Source organism: Oncorhynchus mykiss, chromosome 6 (genome assembly GCF_013265735.2).
Source record: "Oncorhynchus mykiss isolate Arlee chromosome 6, USDA_OmykA_1.1, whole genome shotgun sequence".
Lineage (NCBI taxonomy): Eukaryota > Metazoa > Chordata > Actinopteri > Salmoniformes > Salmonidae > Oncorhynchus > Oncorhynchus mykiss.
This window is the reverse complement of record NC_048570.1, coordinates 55,708,579-55,725,436: the sequence shown is the minus strand read 5'-3', so window position 1 is coordinate 55,725,436 and position 16,858 is coordinate 55,708,579.

Genomic DNA, 16,858 nt, shown 5'->3' with positions numbered 1-16,858 from the left:
CGCAGAGATCGGTGAACCAGAAATCAAGGCGAATCTAACCCTTTTTATCTAGTGTGTGGTAGAAGAACTATACTTCAGACTGATTGGGCTCGGATTTTGATTGCTCTCCCTGTTTAGGCTTAACGGTGTTTCTGGGGGCGTGTAATCGTCCTGGCACTGCAACCATCTCTCCAAATCACACCTGTAGTGGCTGATCAGTACATCTCTGAGTGCAGGAGGGATGAGTGTTATAAGAGAGAAGCTCATTCAGACTTCAGGCTGCTCTTCAGGAGGAAGATGGAGAGCGAGAGGGGATATAAGTAGAGGAGAGAGCGAGAGACTGAACCCACACTATGTTTGGGCATTGCAGCCCATCTGAACTGCTGTCACGCTTGGTCTTGCTCGGTTTCATCCCAGAGAGACAGTTGGTGGATGGAATCAGAATGCATGACGCCACACTCAGTCACCCACACCAACTCAACCGCTTCAGAATGCCGGTACCTCCTACAAGATTATTATTAGAAATTTCCTGTAGACACAAGATGCCATTTTGAATAGCGAAACTGACGAACTGTGTTTGCCATGATTAATTACATTTGCTTGATGTCAGAGAGAAAATAAAGTCAGTTAAGAACAAATTCTTATTTACAATATTGGCCTAGAAACAATGGGTTAACTGCCTTGTTCAGGGGCAGAATGACAGATTTTTACCTCGTCAGTTTGAGGATTCGATCTAGCAACCTTTCGGTTATTGGGCCAACGCTCTAACCACTAGGCTACCTGCCACCCCATATATACACAGTTGAAGTCGGAAGTTTACATACACCTAGTTTGGAGTCCTTAAAACTAGTTTTTCAACCACTCCACAAATTTCTTGTTAACAAACTATAGTTTTGGCAAGTCGGTTAGGACATCTACTTTGCGCATGACAAGTAATTTTTTCAACAATTGTTCACAGATTATTTCACTGTATCACAGTTCCAGTGGGTCAGAAGTGTACATACACTAAGTTGACTGTGCCTTTAATCAGCTCGGAAAATTCCAGAAAATGTCATGGCTTTCGAAGCTTCTGATAGGCTAATTGACATAATTTGAGTCAATTGGAGGTGTACCTGTGGATGAATTTCAAGGCCTACCTTCAAACTCAGTGCCTCTTTGCTTGACATCATGGGAAAATCAAAAGAAATCAGCCAAGACCTCCACAAGTCTGGTTCATTCTTTTCAAACACCTGAAGGTACCACGTTCATCTGTACAAACAATAGTACGCAAGTGTTACGAATCCCTTTGGCCCGGCAGGCTAGGGGGGATGGTATCGAGACCGTTAACATAACTCATGCAAATTATAACAGCGAGAACAAAAACCACAGACAACTAAATTACCGTCAAACACTCATGGTTTATTTGGTAAACACACGGTAAAGGGGGCAGGAAAAGGGGCTGAGCTGGACCCAAGGAAATGAACAAATATCCAAAAACACCCCTAAACTAGACTAGCCTACTTCAATACAGCTAACTAACCAAAAATACAGTGGGTGGTCCGCCCAGTTCTAACGAGTGTTCTTAGACAAAGTATTCCTACGGGTAGTGTATGCCCATGGGCGACTTGTCTTGGTACCCCCTTTTCCCACCATCAAACAAACAGTCAAACACCATAACAAAACTCACAGGATAACGGACAAAGTGACATGTAGTTGCTAAACCAAACAAGATCTCTACAGAGAGATATTGCATGACAGAGAGATCGAGCTCATGAGAAAACAACTGACAGGGTTTTTAAACCAAGGGAAAGGGAATGTGATAGGGTAAGGGAAAAGGAGCAGATGTCTTCTGCTTGATGACTGATTGGTGACTGATTGGGGAATGATGATTGCCACCTGTGAGGGGAGAAGGAGAGAAAAGAAACACACAGGATACCTGTATCCATAACAGCAAGTATAAACACCATGGGACCACGCAGCTGTCATACTGCTCAGGAAGAAGACGCGTTCTGTTTCCTAGAGATGAGCGTACTTTGGTGCGAAAAGTGCAAATCAATCCCAACAACAGCAAAGGACCTTGTTAAGATGCTGGTGGAAACAGAAGTGTCGATATCTACAGTAAAACGAGTCCTATATCGACATAACCTGAAAGGCTGCGCAGCAAGGAAGATGCCACTGCTCCTAAACCACCATAAAAAAAGCCAGAATACAGTTTGCAACTGCACATGGGGACAAAGATCGTACTTTTTTGAGAAATATCCTCCTCTACACTTTCTCACGACCGGAGCCGGGTGGACAGTTGCCAGGTAGAGGTCAAGCTGTAACAGGGAACCCTGGCAGCGTGCAGCCGTCCCGTCATACTCCCTGGGAAGGGCGAGACAAATCCCACTGGGACTGGGTGAAGGGGGGGCGAGTAGTGGAGACCCTGGTTTGCTCGTGAAGGCGCTGGAGGAACTCCCTGTCTCTCCCAGCGGTCCATAGTTTGGACAACCTGGTCCATGGCGGCGCCGAGATGGTGGAGCATCGCCGCATGCTCCTGGACGCGGTCCTCCACCCCTATTCCAGGGGCACCTGCTCCTGCTGACTCCATATAGTTGGTGTGGGATTCTGTAAGGGGTGCGTAATCGGTGGCAGGGAAGTCAGACGCAGGAGAGCAGAACTTGGTAATAGCCGACGAGTTTAATCCAAAAACTAACGGCATAAAAATAACAAGACATTTGGGTACAAAACCCGTCGCGCACCAATCAACACGTGCACAAGCATTTACAATAAACAATCCCACACAAAGACATGGGGGGTACAGAGGGTTTAAATACACAACAAATGATTGAGGGAATTGAAACCAGGTGTGAGGAAAAACAAGACAAAACACATGGAAAATGAAAAGTGGATCGATGATGGCTGGAAGACCGGCGACGCCGACCGCCACCCGAACAAGGAGAGGATCCGGCTTCGGCGGAAGTCGTGACAGTTCCAAATGGACAATGACCCCAAGCATGCTTCTAAAGTTGTGGCAAAATGGCTTAAGGACAACAAAGTCAAGGTATTAGAGTGGCCATCACAAAGCCCTGACCTCAATCCTATAGAAAATGTGTGGGCAGAACTGAAAAAGTGTGTGCAAGCAAGTAGGCCTACAAACCTGACTCAGTTACACCAGCTCTGTCAGGAGGAATGGGACAAAATTCACCCAACTTATTGGCTACCTGAAATGTTTGACCCAAGTTAAACAATTTAAAGGCAATGCTACCAAATACTAATTGAGTGTATGTAAACTTCTGACCCACTGGGAATGAGATGAAAGAAATAAAAGCTGAAATAAATAATTCTCTCTACTATTATTCTGCCATTTCATATTCTTAAAATAAAGTGGTGATCCTATCTGACATAAAACTGCATTTTTACTAGGATTAAATGTCAGGAATTGTGAAAAACTGAGTTTAAATGTATTTGGCTAAGGTGTATGTAAACTTCCGACTTCAATTGTATATATATATATATATAATGGCGGAGCGCTTATCAGGCGCCATGATTCATACTTTACAGATTACCCTGACAACCAGCTGTGAGCACGGTGACATCTGTATTGACAGGCGCGTCTGATTACATGGAGATTTTTTTTAAATCCAGGTCGCCCTAATTTAATTTCCTCAACATGTCTGGATCACAAATCTGTTGTAATGACTCGATCAGGTTTGGAGAGAAGTCACATGCCAGATTGCGTGGCGGGATCGGTGAAAAGAGGTACGGTATTCAGCTGTTGTCAACATAGGATTAAGGGAAACAGGGCACAGATCCAAACTCACAGATTGACACAGCATAGTCACTCTATTGAATAAACCCAAGATCGAAACGGCACCATAATCTGAAACCAGGTCATACAAAGGTAATTTATCCAACATGTTGAGACGTTGACTAAGGAAGTAATGACATCAACAGGAGACATTTCATTTTGTGGTTTAAGGAAGTCTCAACATAACCACAGACACTAGTGAACCTCAAATAAAGTCAGAGGAAGAGTCGTGTTTGATTCCAGGACACCGGTTGATACTCTATCAGAGCCTTCGCAGATTAAAAACAGGGTCCAGTCTTTTAAAAGTTTAGCATTTACGTCTTTACCCTCTGTGGCTCTCCCTACCTCTGTGTCCCCCTGTTGTGAGTCTATAAGTTAAGTAGAACCAGGGGCTGCCAGGCAGAACCAGCAGATCATTGCCAGCTAAAGAGATTGTTGTTCTGGGTTGGAGCCAGGACAGTCTGGGCTATATTCCAGAGCTGGGCATCAGACCTGCTTAGACCCATATGGAGCCACACACACACACACACACACACACACACACACACACACACACACACACACACACACACACACACACACACACACACACACACACACACACACACACACACACACACACTTAATTGGACTACTGTGACCTGCAGCTGATCTATCCTTCCCAAAGATATTGAACTCAGAGTAATCTTCCCTTCTTGCTAGAGAGCAGTATGTCATTTGCTGTAACCTTTAGTCTGATGCTCTCTGACTCGTATATTATTTGAGACTTCCCTTTTATTGGTTCCCTGTTATCCAAGCACCACCAACCATCCCCTTTAGCACATTGAATTGGAGGTGAGCAAGTTCCTAAATCCATCCCCCCCCCCATCTACTCTTTCTCCCTATCCACTTTCCCTTCCCTCTCTACCTCTACCTCTCTAATACTATACCTCTCCCCCCTCTCTATCCGTCCCTCTTTCCTTCGCTCTCTCTGGGGTTGGGCCTTAAAAAACCCAGGCCTCAGCAGATCCAGAGGTGACGGTGGTTATGGTGTGACCCTAACTCAGTGTCAGGGTTAATGAAGAGGGAAGATGGTGGTGCTCCAGGCTGCAGTAATATCCTGGCAGTGTGTCTGACTGAGTGACTGAAGTGGAGTCCCACAGCAGAGAGGTTTACGGGAAAGCCTACATACTTTACGACCCAATATACTTGTTTATCGCTCCCCCCGTAGGCTCCTGCCCTTTTTGGGGGAATTGAGTTTATGTGGTGTAAACCATCAGTTGGGGTCAATGGGGTTAGGGTTAGCTAGCCCTTGGGTCCTTCTGACTTATGGTTCTCATAACCGGCCCTATTTTTGCAAGCCTCACTTAAAACGTTATGGCAGCTTGGTAGGGATTATGTCTGTCCAGTTCGGATGTTAACCGTTACAAGATCAACTGGCCAATTGATTTGGAAGTCCATGCACAGTCAGGGAGCTGGCCATAGTGAAATCTGACAGGGGAATGGAATATAGTGGCACCTAATGTTCGCCAAACACTGGATTTTTCCACCACACTCGGAGAATATGGAAAACCTCTTTCGGCAACATGATTCCATTGTTTATTTGAGGTCATTTTGATTAAAAGGGAGATCATTTCCCCTCCATTTGTTGCATATTCAACCTTGTCAATCAGCTTGCAATTGTCCTGACTTTAAATGGTTTCAATCCTCATTTGCCGTTTTTAATCATGTCCACCTTCTAAATATTGGAGGAAAATCTACGACTCTCCCATCTCACTAGGAATACTTTCCATTTCTCCTAAGAAACCAATTATCCTCCATCTGCTCAACGGGGGGAGGGGGGAGGGGGTTAGTGAGAGAGATAAGAGGGAGATAGGAAGAGAGAGAGAGAAGCTAATGTTTCCCAGCCTGTTGTTCAGTAAACATCGATTTGGTAACCAGGGAATTATCATCCTTTCTTTTCACTGGCTTTTTAATGATTCACTTATTTTGTGAGAGATGATCACAGTTTAAGACAGTAGATGTCAGACCTATATTTTAAAGTTTAGCGAGAAGTAGTGAGAGAGTGACTTGTATCAGTCCTGTATTTCTCTGCTATTGGGGGGAGATGATGGAATGCCGTTCCTGAGTCTCCTTTCTCTCTCTCTCTCTCTCTCTCTCTCTCTCTCTCTCTCTCTCTCTCTGTCTGTCAGTATACTAAGGTCGTCGCTCATATCTCGTCTGTAGCCCTGAGGGAGTCTGTCTGTCAGAGCCACCATGGCCCCTCCAATGCAGTGTTCCAATGCCGTCATGCTCCACAACATACATTATCCTATCCCTGGCTGCTGCCGTGGACTACTAGAAAGAGCCTGGAGAGGAGAGCGAGCAAGTTGAACTGGGTCACATGTGACACTGAAAGAGAGAGAGAAGAGAGGAGGGGGGAGTGGAGAGAGGAGACAGCGAATGCAATAAGGGTATTAGAAATAAATCCCTAAGGGGAGTCTGGTGAAAGGCTTCCCTTAACGTCCCCACACCGCATCGCTGACAATCCGGCCGCGAAACCTGCTTACCTCGTCATATCCGTGTTCACCAGTAATACAGGGCGTTAGGATCCGGAGGCAGGGTCAGCGATGGGGAGCAGTAGGGGGATTTGGGTTTTCATGGTAAGCTGTGTGGTCACGGGGTGGGGGGGTGGGTAACGAGGACAGAAGAGGGGCTGAGTTTGGGTTCGAGGAGTGTGTGGGTGCCATCATATTATGAAGACATTCTTAAGGAGATTGGCTGTCAGTAAACCAGCCCAACCCTCGCTGTCTCCCGGGGATGCAGGCTTTGCTGCTGCCTCTGTGGCTGTGTGTGTGTGTGTGTGTGTGTGTGTGTGTGTGTGTGTGTGTGTGTGTGCTTGAATGCTGGCAAGGACACTGATGTGATCTGACACGGTTGAGGCTTCCAGAGGATGCTGAAGGGTCTCTGTGGCTCCCAGCACAAACAGCCAAATCTAATCCCCCCCCACACATACACACACACACACACACACACACACTCACTCACCGCTGTATACCATCCCTCAGTCCACCGCCTCTTTCTCTCTCTTTATCTGGGGCGTTTGCCTCCCAGCAGTCTTGCAGGGTAATTTCATGGCGGTTTAAAATGGGTTTCTTTGCCATGTCACCTGTATGTCTCTTTTTCTTTTTTCTCTACTTCTCCCTTTCTCATTTGTCTCTCTCTTCCCCCCCCCCCCCCCCCCTCTCTTCCTCCTCCTTTCTCTCTCCTCGGCCGTTTCGCGAGCGTCATCAGTGTTCAACGGGTGTGTGACAAGTGGAAGCGGAGTGAAATGAGTCATCCGTCACTGTGCTGTGTGATGGGATGACGGAATGTCTCTTTCAACCTATTGCTGAAACCAGGGACATTCCAAACATTGAAACGTGTGATATTCCACAAATGTAGATACGCATGTGATAAACATGCATTAATTATGTTTGCCTGTATGGAATGTAAAAAATGTAAATGGATGGTAAGAACTCCTATGTGGATTTTCAGAATTCCTATAGCGTAAAGTTAGAAATTCCTACATGGGACATAACAATGTGATTATTTGGATGACATCACAGCCCCTGGAGCGTGTGCGGTGCTAGTGACTCATCTTGTACCCTACAGCCCCCTGACTCATCCTTTTGCCCTCTGCACATAAACACACTTGTCATTTGTCCTTTTCCCTTCCTCGCCTTACACTGAACTTGGGCGGCGGTGATGACGCGATCTAAGGGTGGCACACACACACACCGCTCTCGCCACGAAACGGGATTAGTCCTAAGACAAGCGTGCGGGAAAGTGGGCGAGAACGGCCTTACTGACCCACCGCAGGGTTAAGACTCCTGCCTTGGCTGCCCGTCCGCCTCTCTAAGCTCTTTAAGGGATTGCTAGACTGACGGAGCACTCACCTCGTAATTTGATCACAGGATTGCTGCTATGCGATAAATTGGGCTACTGTAGTCTTACTGACTGCTGCATCTGGTGCAGAGAGACTGAGAGAGTGAGTTCTGGTTAGTTAGTTAGTTAGTTAGTCAGTTAGTTAGCTAGTCAGTCAGTCAGTCAGCCAGTTAGTTAGTTAGTTAGTTAGTTAGTTAGTTAGTTAGTTAGTTAGTCAGTCAGTCAGTCAGTCAGTTGTTAGTTAAAGCTGGGAGGAGATTGTTACGGTGGGTTATGGGGTCTGGGAGTTTGTTGTTGTCATCTGTGGTTCTACGAGACAAGGACACAGTTGTAGTTAATCTGGGGGGGGCAGGTAGCCTAGTGGTTAGAGCATTGGGCCAGTATCCGAAAGGTTACTAGATTGAATCCCTGAGCTGACAAGGTCAAATTCTGTAGTTCTGCCCCTGAACAAGGCAGTTAACCAACTATTCCTAGGCTGTCATTGTAAAAAAAAAAAAAATGGTTCTTCTCTGACTTGCCTAGTTAAATTAAATCAATAAAACTAAGCTTTGAGTGTACACCTGGCAACCTAGGGTGCCTTCTCCTCCACCTTTATGATAGGATAGTTTAAAACAGAGATGGCCAACCTAGCACCGGATTATTTGAAACACTCTTATGGTCTTTCAGATTTGGCCTTTAAAAAGGATCAGGTCTGATCTTTCTGAAAGCCTGAGACACCAGTGCCAATGAGTGCTCTCTAGGAGTGTGAGAACAGGATGAAACATTCATCCACATGGTTGTATTCTCTCCACCCACCGTGGCTGTATTCCTGGCAACCTATCGCCTCTCTGGCTAAAACCAACTTCATGGTTGCCAGATTGGCCTGTGCAGAGTTGAAGTAAGAATTAGTGAATGGTTTCTGCCATTGACTTGAATTGTGTTTTGGTCTCGGAGGGGTGGATGTCCACTTCTCTCTCCCCCCCCCCCTGCTTTGGCAGGGGTCTTGCCAATCTGGCAACCCTGGTGTTCACAGGAGAGGCCTCTGTTTTCTCACTAGTGATTCTCTATTAGAGCTGAGAGCCAGGACACGTTTGGACGCAATGTGTGGGCCCTCGTAGAACAAGATGCACACACATTCTCACTCAACATTATACCCATTGACACGCAAACCTATCTTTCATTTCATTTATTACTTTCATTAAAAGGCCAAGCAACAACATAATCCTTTCAAGTGGCTGGGTAGGCTTTTGCTTTAGCTTTAATATGCCTTCTTCCTGGGTTTGACTGGTGGAGTGGGCTGAGGAGAACCAACCACGCGAGCGCGGGGCCAAATTAGACGGTAACATTTCTGTTCCGTTTTGCGGCTGGGATTCAGTGTGTTTTCGATTTCATGAATCCCAAACTGTTTTGAATTGGATTCTTTCCAGAGCCCTGGGTTCAAACGTTATGGCTTTAACACATTTCATCGAGCAGCGTTCGTCAGTACAGAGCTGGCATCAAAGACCCAGGGCAGGAAATGAGGCTAATAACAATGCCTTACAGAAGATTTCCTTTCTGGTTAACTGGTGTGTGATGTGTGTGTGTGTGTGTGTGTGTGTGTGTGTGTGTGTGTGTGTGTGTGTGTGTGTGTGTGTGTGTGTGTGTGTGTGTGTGTGATGTGTGTGATGTGTGTGATGTGTGTGATGTGTGTGATGTGTGTGTGTGTGTGTGTGTGTGTGTGTGTGTGTGATGTGTGTGTGTGTGTGTGTGTGATGTGTGTGTGTGTGTGTGTGTGTGTGTGTGGTCTGCACTTTTGCTTCTGTCTTTCATTTCATTTTTCCTCGTACATCCCACCCTAAAGGATTTGTCTTTTCAACAACTTCTCCCATAGGGCTTTACACATTAGGCAAACATCATACTATTGTATAACCGAGCATTATATTCACACTGCATGCTAAACAGGTGTGTAAAAGGTTCCCGTGTTGTTTATTTCCCATGTCATAAAGCCGGTTCATCGGTACTACGTCACCACGCCAACACTATTACCCGACGAATGGAAGCTATGACTAAGAGCTATAAAAGAGGAGGCTATAATGGAGGCTTTGGGTGGGCATTAGTTGGCAGTACATTTCTGAGGGTTGGCACCTGGCGGGTAGAAGCAGGTCATAAACGCGATTGATCGCTCACTGAATGACCTCAGCTAAAGGGGAGTTGGCTCGCTGGGCGAGGGCTAATAAGGTTTCCTTTCCTTTTTCTCCCGAAAGAATAGAATGGGTGTAAGCTGTATGACAATTACCACACGGGCAAATGAAGCACACGGGCAAATGAAGCACAAGGGCAAATGAAGCACACGGGCAAATGAAGCACACGGGCAAATGAACCACACGGGCAAATTAACCACACGGGCAAATTAACCACACGGGCAAATGAACCACACGGGCAAATGAACCACACGGGCAAATGAACCACACGGGCAAATGAACCACTCGGGCAAATGAACCACACAGGCAAATGAACCACACGGGAAAATGAACCACACGGGCAAATGAACCACTCGGGCAAATGAACCACTCGGGCAAATGAACCACACGGGCAAATGAACCACACGGGCAAATGAACCACACGGGCAAATGAACCACACTTGGGTGGAATTTTGATCGTTTTGCTTTCACCGTTCTCACTCCTCACCTTTTTGGTGTATTGTAAACATTTTAAGTTCAGGTCATGACCAACTAACTGACGAACCTATTTTCTCTCTCTTCCTTCTTTCCTATGTTTTCGTCCTTCCTTTCCTCTGATGCTGGGGGGGGGGGGGCTTTATTTAACAGGTAAGCAACATTTCATTTTGATCTACTCTCTCCTAGCTGCGTCCATTTCCTCCTGAAGATTAAATCTGATGATGAGGATGATGAAAGCTACTCTTTAAGCATTTCATTGACAAACCGCAGACAGTTACGATTGGTAATGGTGTGTGTGTGTGTGTCCTCTCCTGTGAATACCCTTGATATCGCCATGCCTTTGATTCGATGTGAGAATTCTTATGACAGCTTTGGGTCAGCACTGCCATCCACAAAGGGGCGGGGGGGATCTCTCTGCAGTGGCTCACACACACATCCGTCTGCCAGGATGGGGGTACCGAAAGGACACTGGTTCGAATCCCTGAGCCAACTAGGTGAAAAATGTGTTGATGTGCCCTGGAGCAAGGCACTTAACCCTAATTGCTACTGTAAGTCGCTCTGGATAAGAGTGTCGATTAAATGACAAAAATGTAGTGTGTGTGTACACTTCTATGTATTTGTGTGTGTGTGTGTGTGCATCCAAAATCTCCTCTCCCTGGCTGACCCTGGGAGGAGCTTAAGCAGGTCTCACCTCCCAGCAGGGTTGTGTTCTCACCTCACAGTAGGGTTGTGGTCTCACCTCACAGTAAGGTTGTGGTCTCACCTCCCAGCAGGGTTGTGTTCTCACCTCACAGTAAGGTTGTGGTCTCACCTCACAGCAGGGTTGTGGTCTCACGTCACAGCAGGGTTGTGGTCTCACCTCACAGTAGGGTTGTGGTCTCACCTCACAGTAAGGTTGTGGTCTCACCTCACAGCAGGGTTGTGGTCTCACCTCCCAGCAGGGTTGTGGTCTCACCTCACTCTGCTGATTTATTCTGATGCCTGGACTACCAGTACTGGTTCAAGGACAAACACACATCTACACACACATGGAGGCACACTCACATGCACACACATCAGTACACCGTTCTTCCGAACTACTTAGTAAATATGGGTTCTTCTTTTATATTCTTGACAGTTCTGTTGTAAACAGCAGTGTGCGAATGCATGGTTTCTATAATTAGCTCAGTGTGTGTGAGTGTGTGTATTCCCTTGTGTTATTGCTATAATATGTGACGGGACTGTCTTTCTGAGGCAGGGAAATGAGACCATTTGAAGGATGCACCTGTGCTGGTAGAGAACGGGATGTTTACCTTCGTTAGGCTGCCACTCTAGCACTTTTTTTTTTTACAGTATGTTTTTTATCCCTCATGCCTTCTCTCCTCCACTTTCTCTCGTCTCTCCCTACCTCTCTCTCTCTACCTCTCTCCCCGTCTCTCTCATACTCTCCCCACACCGTATATCCCTTTTTACCTCACACCCTCATTTTCAATCACATTTATTTCTGTGTCATTTCGTCTGTCTCACGAAGACGAACAGAACGACTGATTGTGACATTGGTTGAGGGTCATAGGCTTATAGCTAACCTATCTTACGGCCTGCGGCTACTGGCTAGATGGTGTATTTTGTGGCTAGTATGTCCTTCATGAGTATGAAAAACATGTTACATTTCCGTATCATCATCATTTTTTAAATATCAATTACTGCGCTTTTGTAAGGATAGTGTTTGCATGTGGATATTAGACGTGGTAATGCAGTCCACTTATCAGTTATTTCAGCTTTATTAACACCTCATTCGGAGCAGTCTCTCTCTCTCTGCAAGTAGACATTCATTTGTTTATGTTTCCTACGTGAAAGGCTGTTTCACACACACACACACACACACACACACACACACACACACACACACACACACACACAGCGGTGAGTCCTATGTCCCTTGCTTGGCCTCCTTGTCACCTGTGGTTATTGAATGTGATGTGTTGTTTAGGTGCTGCTGGGAGTGTCGTCTGTGTTTATGCCGGCCGTGTATGCGTGGTTTGTTTGTGTGTGTGGCCCGTTTTCTCTGTGGCCTCAGTTGATTTTCTAGGTCATCTCCCTCTTAAGTGCAAGTGAACAATCAAACGTCTATTTTTCTTCCTAATTATCTCAAAAGGTCCATGCTCAAGTCGATGTTCTATTCGCTTGTTATCCTCCCAGTTATCGGAGACCACGGTTCCTCAAATGGTTTTATTTGGCCCCCAAAAAAATTCTAACATTTTGATCGTGTGCAAATGTAAGCAAGGTTTGAAATGATTAAGTTTTAGTCAAACATTATATATGTTTGGGCTTCTTGAAGTCAATTTACAAATTATTTGTAATTATGTTCTGGCCCCCCGACCATCCGCTCCAGAGAAAAATTGGCTGCCACTCGATCTAGTTGATGATCCCTGTCCTAGACTCACATTTTGTTCACGAGTTATATGAGTAAGGCAATACATTCTTTCCTGACCAGGATAACTTTGATCCGGGGTTTTCCCTGCTCAGGCCAAGTGGTTTGGGAAAACTGCTGCTCTTAGCTGTGAGGATGTGATACGGTCGTGTGTCTTGACAGTGAGCTATGTTCACTGTGACACCCGGAGACAGAGCCCTACTTCTCTCTGGCACTAATGGACTGTCCTCTTTGTGTGGCTCAGGCCTGGTGGGGTCACTGTTAGTTAACTGTGTGTGTGTGTGTGTGTGTGTGTGTGTGTGTGCCTGCGCGTACACGTGCGTGATACCCTCCATCTGTCCTGGGTGGTGAGTGAATAGATTGGTTGGGTTGACTCAAGCTGTAGATTCACCATTGCCACAGTGAAAATGTCAAGTCATTGTTACCATTAGAAAGGTTTGCCAAATACCCACACACTCTGCTTAAGAAAACAACCAGGAAAATGTGTGTGTGTGTGTGTGTGTGTGTGTGTGTGTGTGTGTGTGTGTGTGTGTGTGTGTGTGTGTGTGCGCGTGTGTGTGTGCGTGTGTCTTTGAGAAGATGCATTGCACGTTTCAGTTGACCGAGTCATCAGAGAAGTCCATGTTTGGATAAGGGTTTAATGTAAGCCAACACACTGGTTTAACTCATAACAAATACCCCACCTTTCATCTTCCTGCGCACACAATTGTAGGCTACATGAATAGTGAGGTAAATATATAGTAGATAGATTCACATTGGTGTCATTATATCTCTGTGGCTGTACCGAGGGTGTTAGTTATTACATTGAAATAACACACTTTACAGTAGGCTTGACGTGTTATGAGAATGTACTGGACTGTCATCCAGCTAACTTCAAAGTTGAAATCACATAAAGACATACATTTTTTTTTTCTCCTCTTATTTTCCCCTGAGAGTTTTCCCCGGAGCTTGGCTGTGACATGTCGGTGCTAGGAATTGTGGATAAACCATGGAGTAGTTGTCACGTTCGCTGTCTTCAAACTCCCTGTCAGAGATGAGCCAAGGCGTAATTCCACATTTTTTAATAAAGTGAAACTTTCACACAAAAAAAAAAACCAGGTCAACAGAAACCGAACGTGACTCAACCGTGACGCACACAAACACACACAGAAAATACATAATTACCCACAACATTAGGTGGGAAAAAGGCTGCCTAAGTATGATTCCCAATCGGAGACAACGATAGACAGCTGCCTCTGATTGGGAACCACACTCGGCCAAAAACAAAGAAATAGAAAACATAGAATGCCCACCCAAATCACACCCTGACCTCACCAAATAGAGGAATAAAAACGTCTCTCTAAGGTCAGGGCGTGACAGTAGTGAAACATTCTGTTGGGCTTTTTTGGACGACGGGTATTGGTCAGCCAAAATGACTGCGTTCACCGTAATATCCGCTGAAATGGCCTCTTTTAAAAAACTGCATCTGATGCAGGGAGTGGGTGTTGCCTAGGCGAACAAAGACTTGTTCGCTACAACACCTAGCTCGACGCAATCACGCCGTAGAGTCCACGTTACAGCAGAAACTCACCTGCACGAATGCCCGGCCGTCCTTGTCAGTTCAGCGTCCTGTCTTCAGTCACACACACGCGCACACACACACACACACACACACACACACACACACTCACTCTCTCCATGACCTCTGAGAGATTTGACGATGATCTGTTCCTGGTCTGTTTCCTGAATGGATAGAAAGGGTGAACATCTAGGAAACACATGTCGAACCCAGGCAGCATCTCTGTATGTTCCATTACCCCTGTAGCCCTGTCCAGCGATGCCCCACCATTTATACAGAAAGACACACTGACATTCAAATGGGGGACACGTTACTGTATTCAGTCAGACTGGGCTATATGCTCAACTCCATCCTGTTTTGCATTGCTTTGACCATAGAAATATACAGCTGCATGAAGAAGTAGCGTGGGAACCCTTTGGAATGACCTGGATTCCTGCAGTGATTGCTGATGAAATGTGATCTGATCTCCATCTAAGTCACAATAATGGTCAAACACTTTTTCCAGCCTGCGCTGTGAATGATTGCTCAGTGTCTTCAATAAAAAATGTGAAAAGTGCAACTGTTTGCGTGTTATTAGTTCAGTCTGATTGTGTTTGTCTACTCTTGTGAGCTTAGATGAAGATCAGACCACATTTTATGAGCAATCGATGCAGAAACCCAGGTACTTCCAAAGGGTTCCCAAACGTTTTCTTGCAACTGTCATTGGACACGTGAACCCGATCCAAAAATAGACACTCGTAATCAGATATGAGGGAACATTTCCACGATTTAGAGTTATGCTAATCAGATTATCATTAACATACGAACGGGGATTGGGGGCCTCCAGAAACGATCCAATGATGCCCCCCCCCCCTCAAATATCCCCCTCCCCCGCCTTCACTGTGTGTGCCTTCTCCAATTCTCTCCCTTTGTCTTGTGATTAGAGAGTGTGTTTTAATGCTCTGCTGTTGCTGTCATCCCTTCACGTTGAACTTCAGCTCCGGAGCAGATTAATAAACCATTTGCATAAAGCTCTGTAGCCTGATATAGAATAAGATTGTTAGTAAATTAGGGCCTATCTCTAATCGTGGTCTGGTCTCCTGCCACTGGGCACGGGTCCGTAAGAATCAGAGACCTGAGAAAGCATCCAGTGTTGCATGCTGTGTGTTACATGCTGTCTGCTACATGCTGTGTGTTACATGCTGCGTGTTACATGCTGCGTGTTACATGCTGCGTGTTACATGCTGCGTGTTACATGCTGCGTGTTACATGCTGCGTGTTACATGCTGCGTGTTACAGGCTGTGTCTTACATGCTGTGTCTTACATGCTGTGTGTTACATGCTGTGTGTTACATGCTGTGTGTTACATGCTGTGTGTTACATGCTGCGTGTTACATGCTGTGTGTTACATGCTTGATGTTGCATGATGTTGGAGCCTGCTTTTAACTATGTCAGTGTCATCTGGAGTAGAGAAGGGAACAGAGAAAGACTGAGAGAGAGAAGGAGAAGAGGAAGAGGAAGAGAGAGAGAGGAAAATGTGATGGCGGAACAGGAGCAGGGCATCCTTTCCTAGCAGAAATCGCTCTCAACACAGGAGTAGGCAGTGGCCCAGAGCCCGGCTGTCTCTCAGACATGCACACACAGGGGCTTCGGTGACGCAACTTAGGAAATATCTGCCTAGTTTTTCGTACTGCACATCGGTTGGGTATTTCCCCCCCTAAATTCAAGTATTTACTCCGAGCATTATGATAACTTATGGAAAAGGGGAAAATAGGAAAAGGTCGCGGAGCAACAACAACAGCCCGTAACAAGACAGCAGAAGATCTAATCGTCGATGAACCCGAAATGGCTAATGCTAGCGCAAATAAGATAGCAGCAGCAAAAGAACCCTCATTTCGTGAGGTGATGAAGGAGGAATTAGGCGAGGTCGCTCATAGGCTTACGAGAGGAACACCGAAAAGATGTAAGAATATTACTAAATTAGTTCAAGAAGGACATTAACCAGAAACTGGAAGAAAACAAATGAGAACTTCACAGCATATCTACAAGAATGGGGGACTCAGAACAGCGCGTTGGGGAAACGGACACATGGACCTCCTCAGACAAGGAAATACTTGAACAGTCACTGAAAAGCCAACACGCACTACAGGCAAAAGTGACAGAACTCAAAGGTTTCTCACTTCAAAACAACATTAGACTGTATAACGTAGTAGAGGGCGCAGAAAAAGACTCTATGCCCAACTTCGTGGTAGGTCTATTCAAGGGCATACTTGAAGACGACACTGACCTGGGAATCGAGAGAGCACACCGAGCTCTGGCCTCAAACCCCCCCGGCGGCGCCCCACCAAGATCCATAGTAGTACGGTTCCTAAAATTCTCAGTCAAAGAGAAAGTCTTACATGCAACCTGGAAAAAGCCTGTTAACTTCCGAGGCCAAACGAGTGTTCTTTGATCATGACCACGCGGGTGAGATACTGAAAAGAAGGAAAGAATACATTAACAAAGCACTTAAAGAGAAGGGTGTTCGCTTCCAAACACCATACCCGGCAAAAATGCGGGTATTTCTGGAAAATGGCCCGGTTACACACGAGCGTGCAGACGAGGCGGCTGAGGACCTGAAGTCAAGGGGCTTCCCAGTGGAG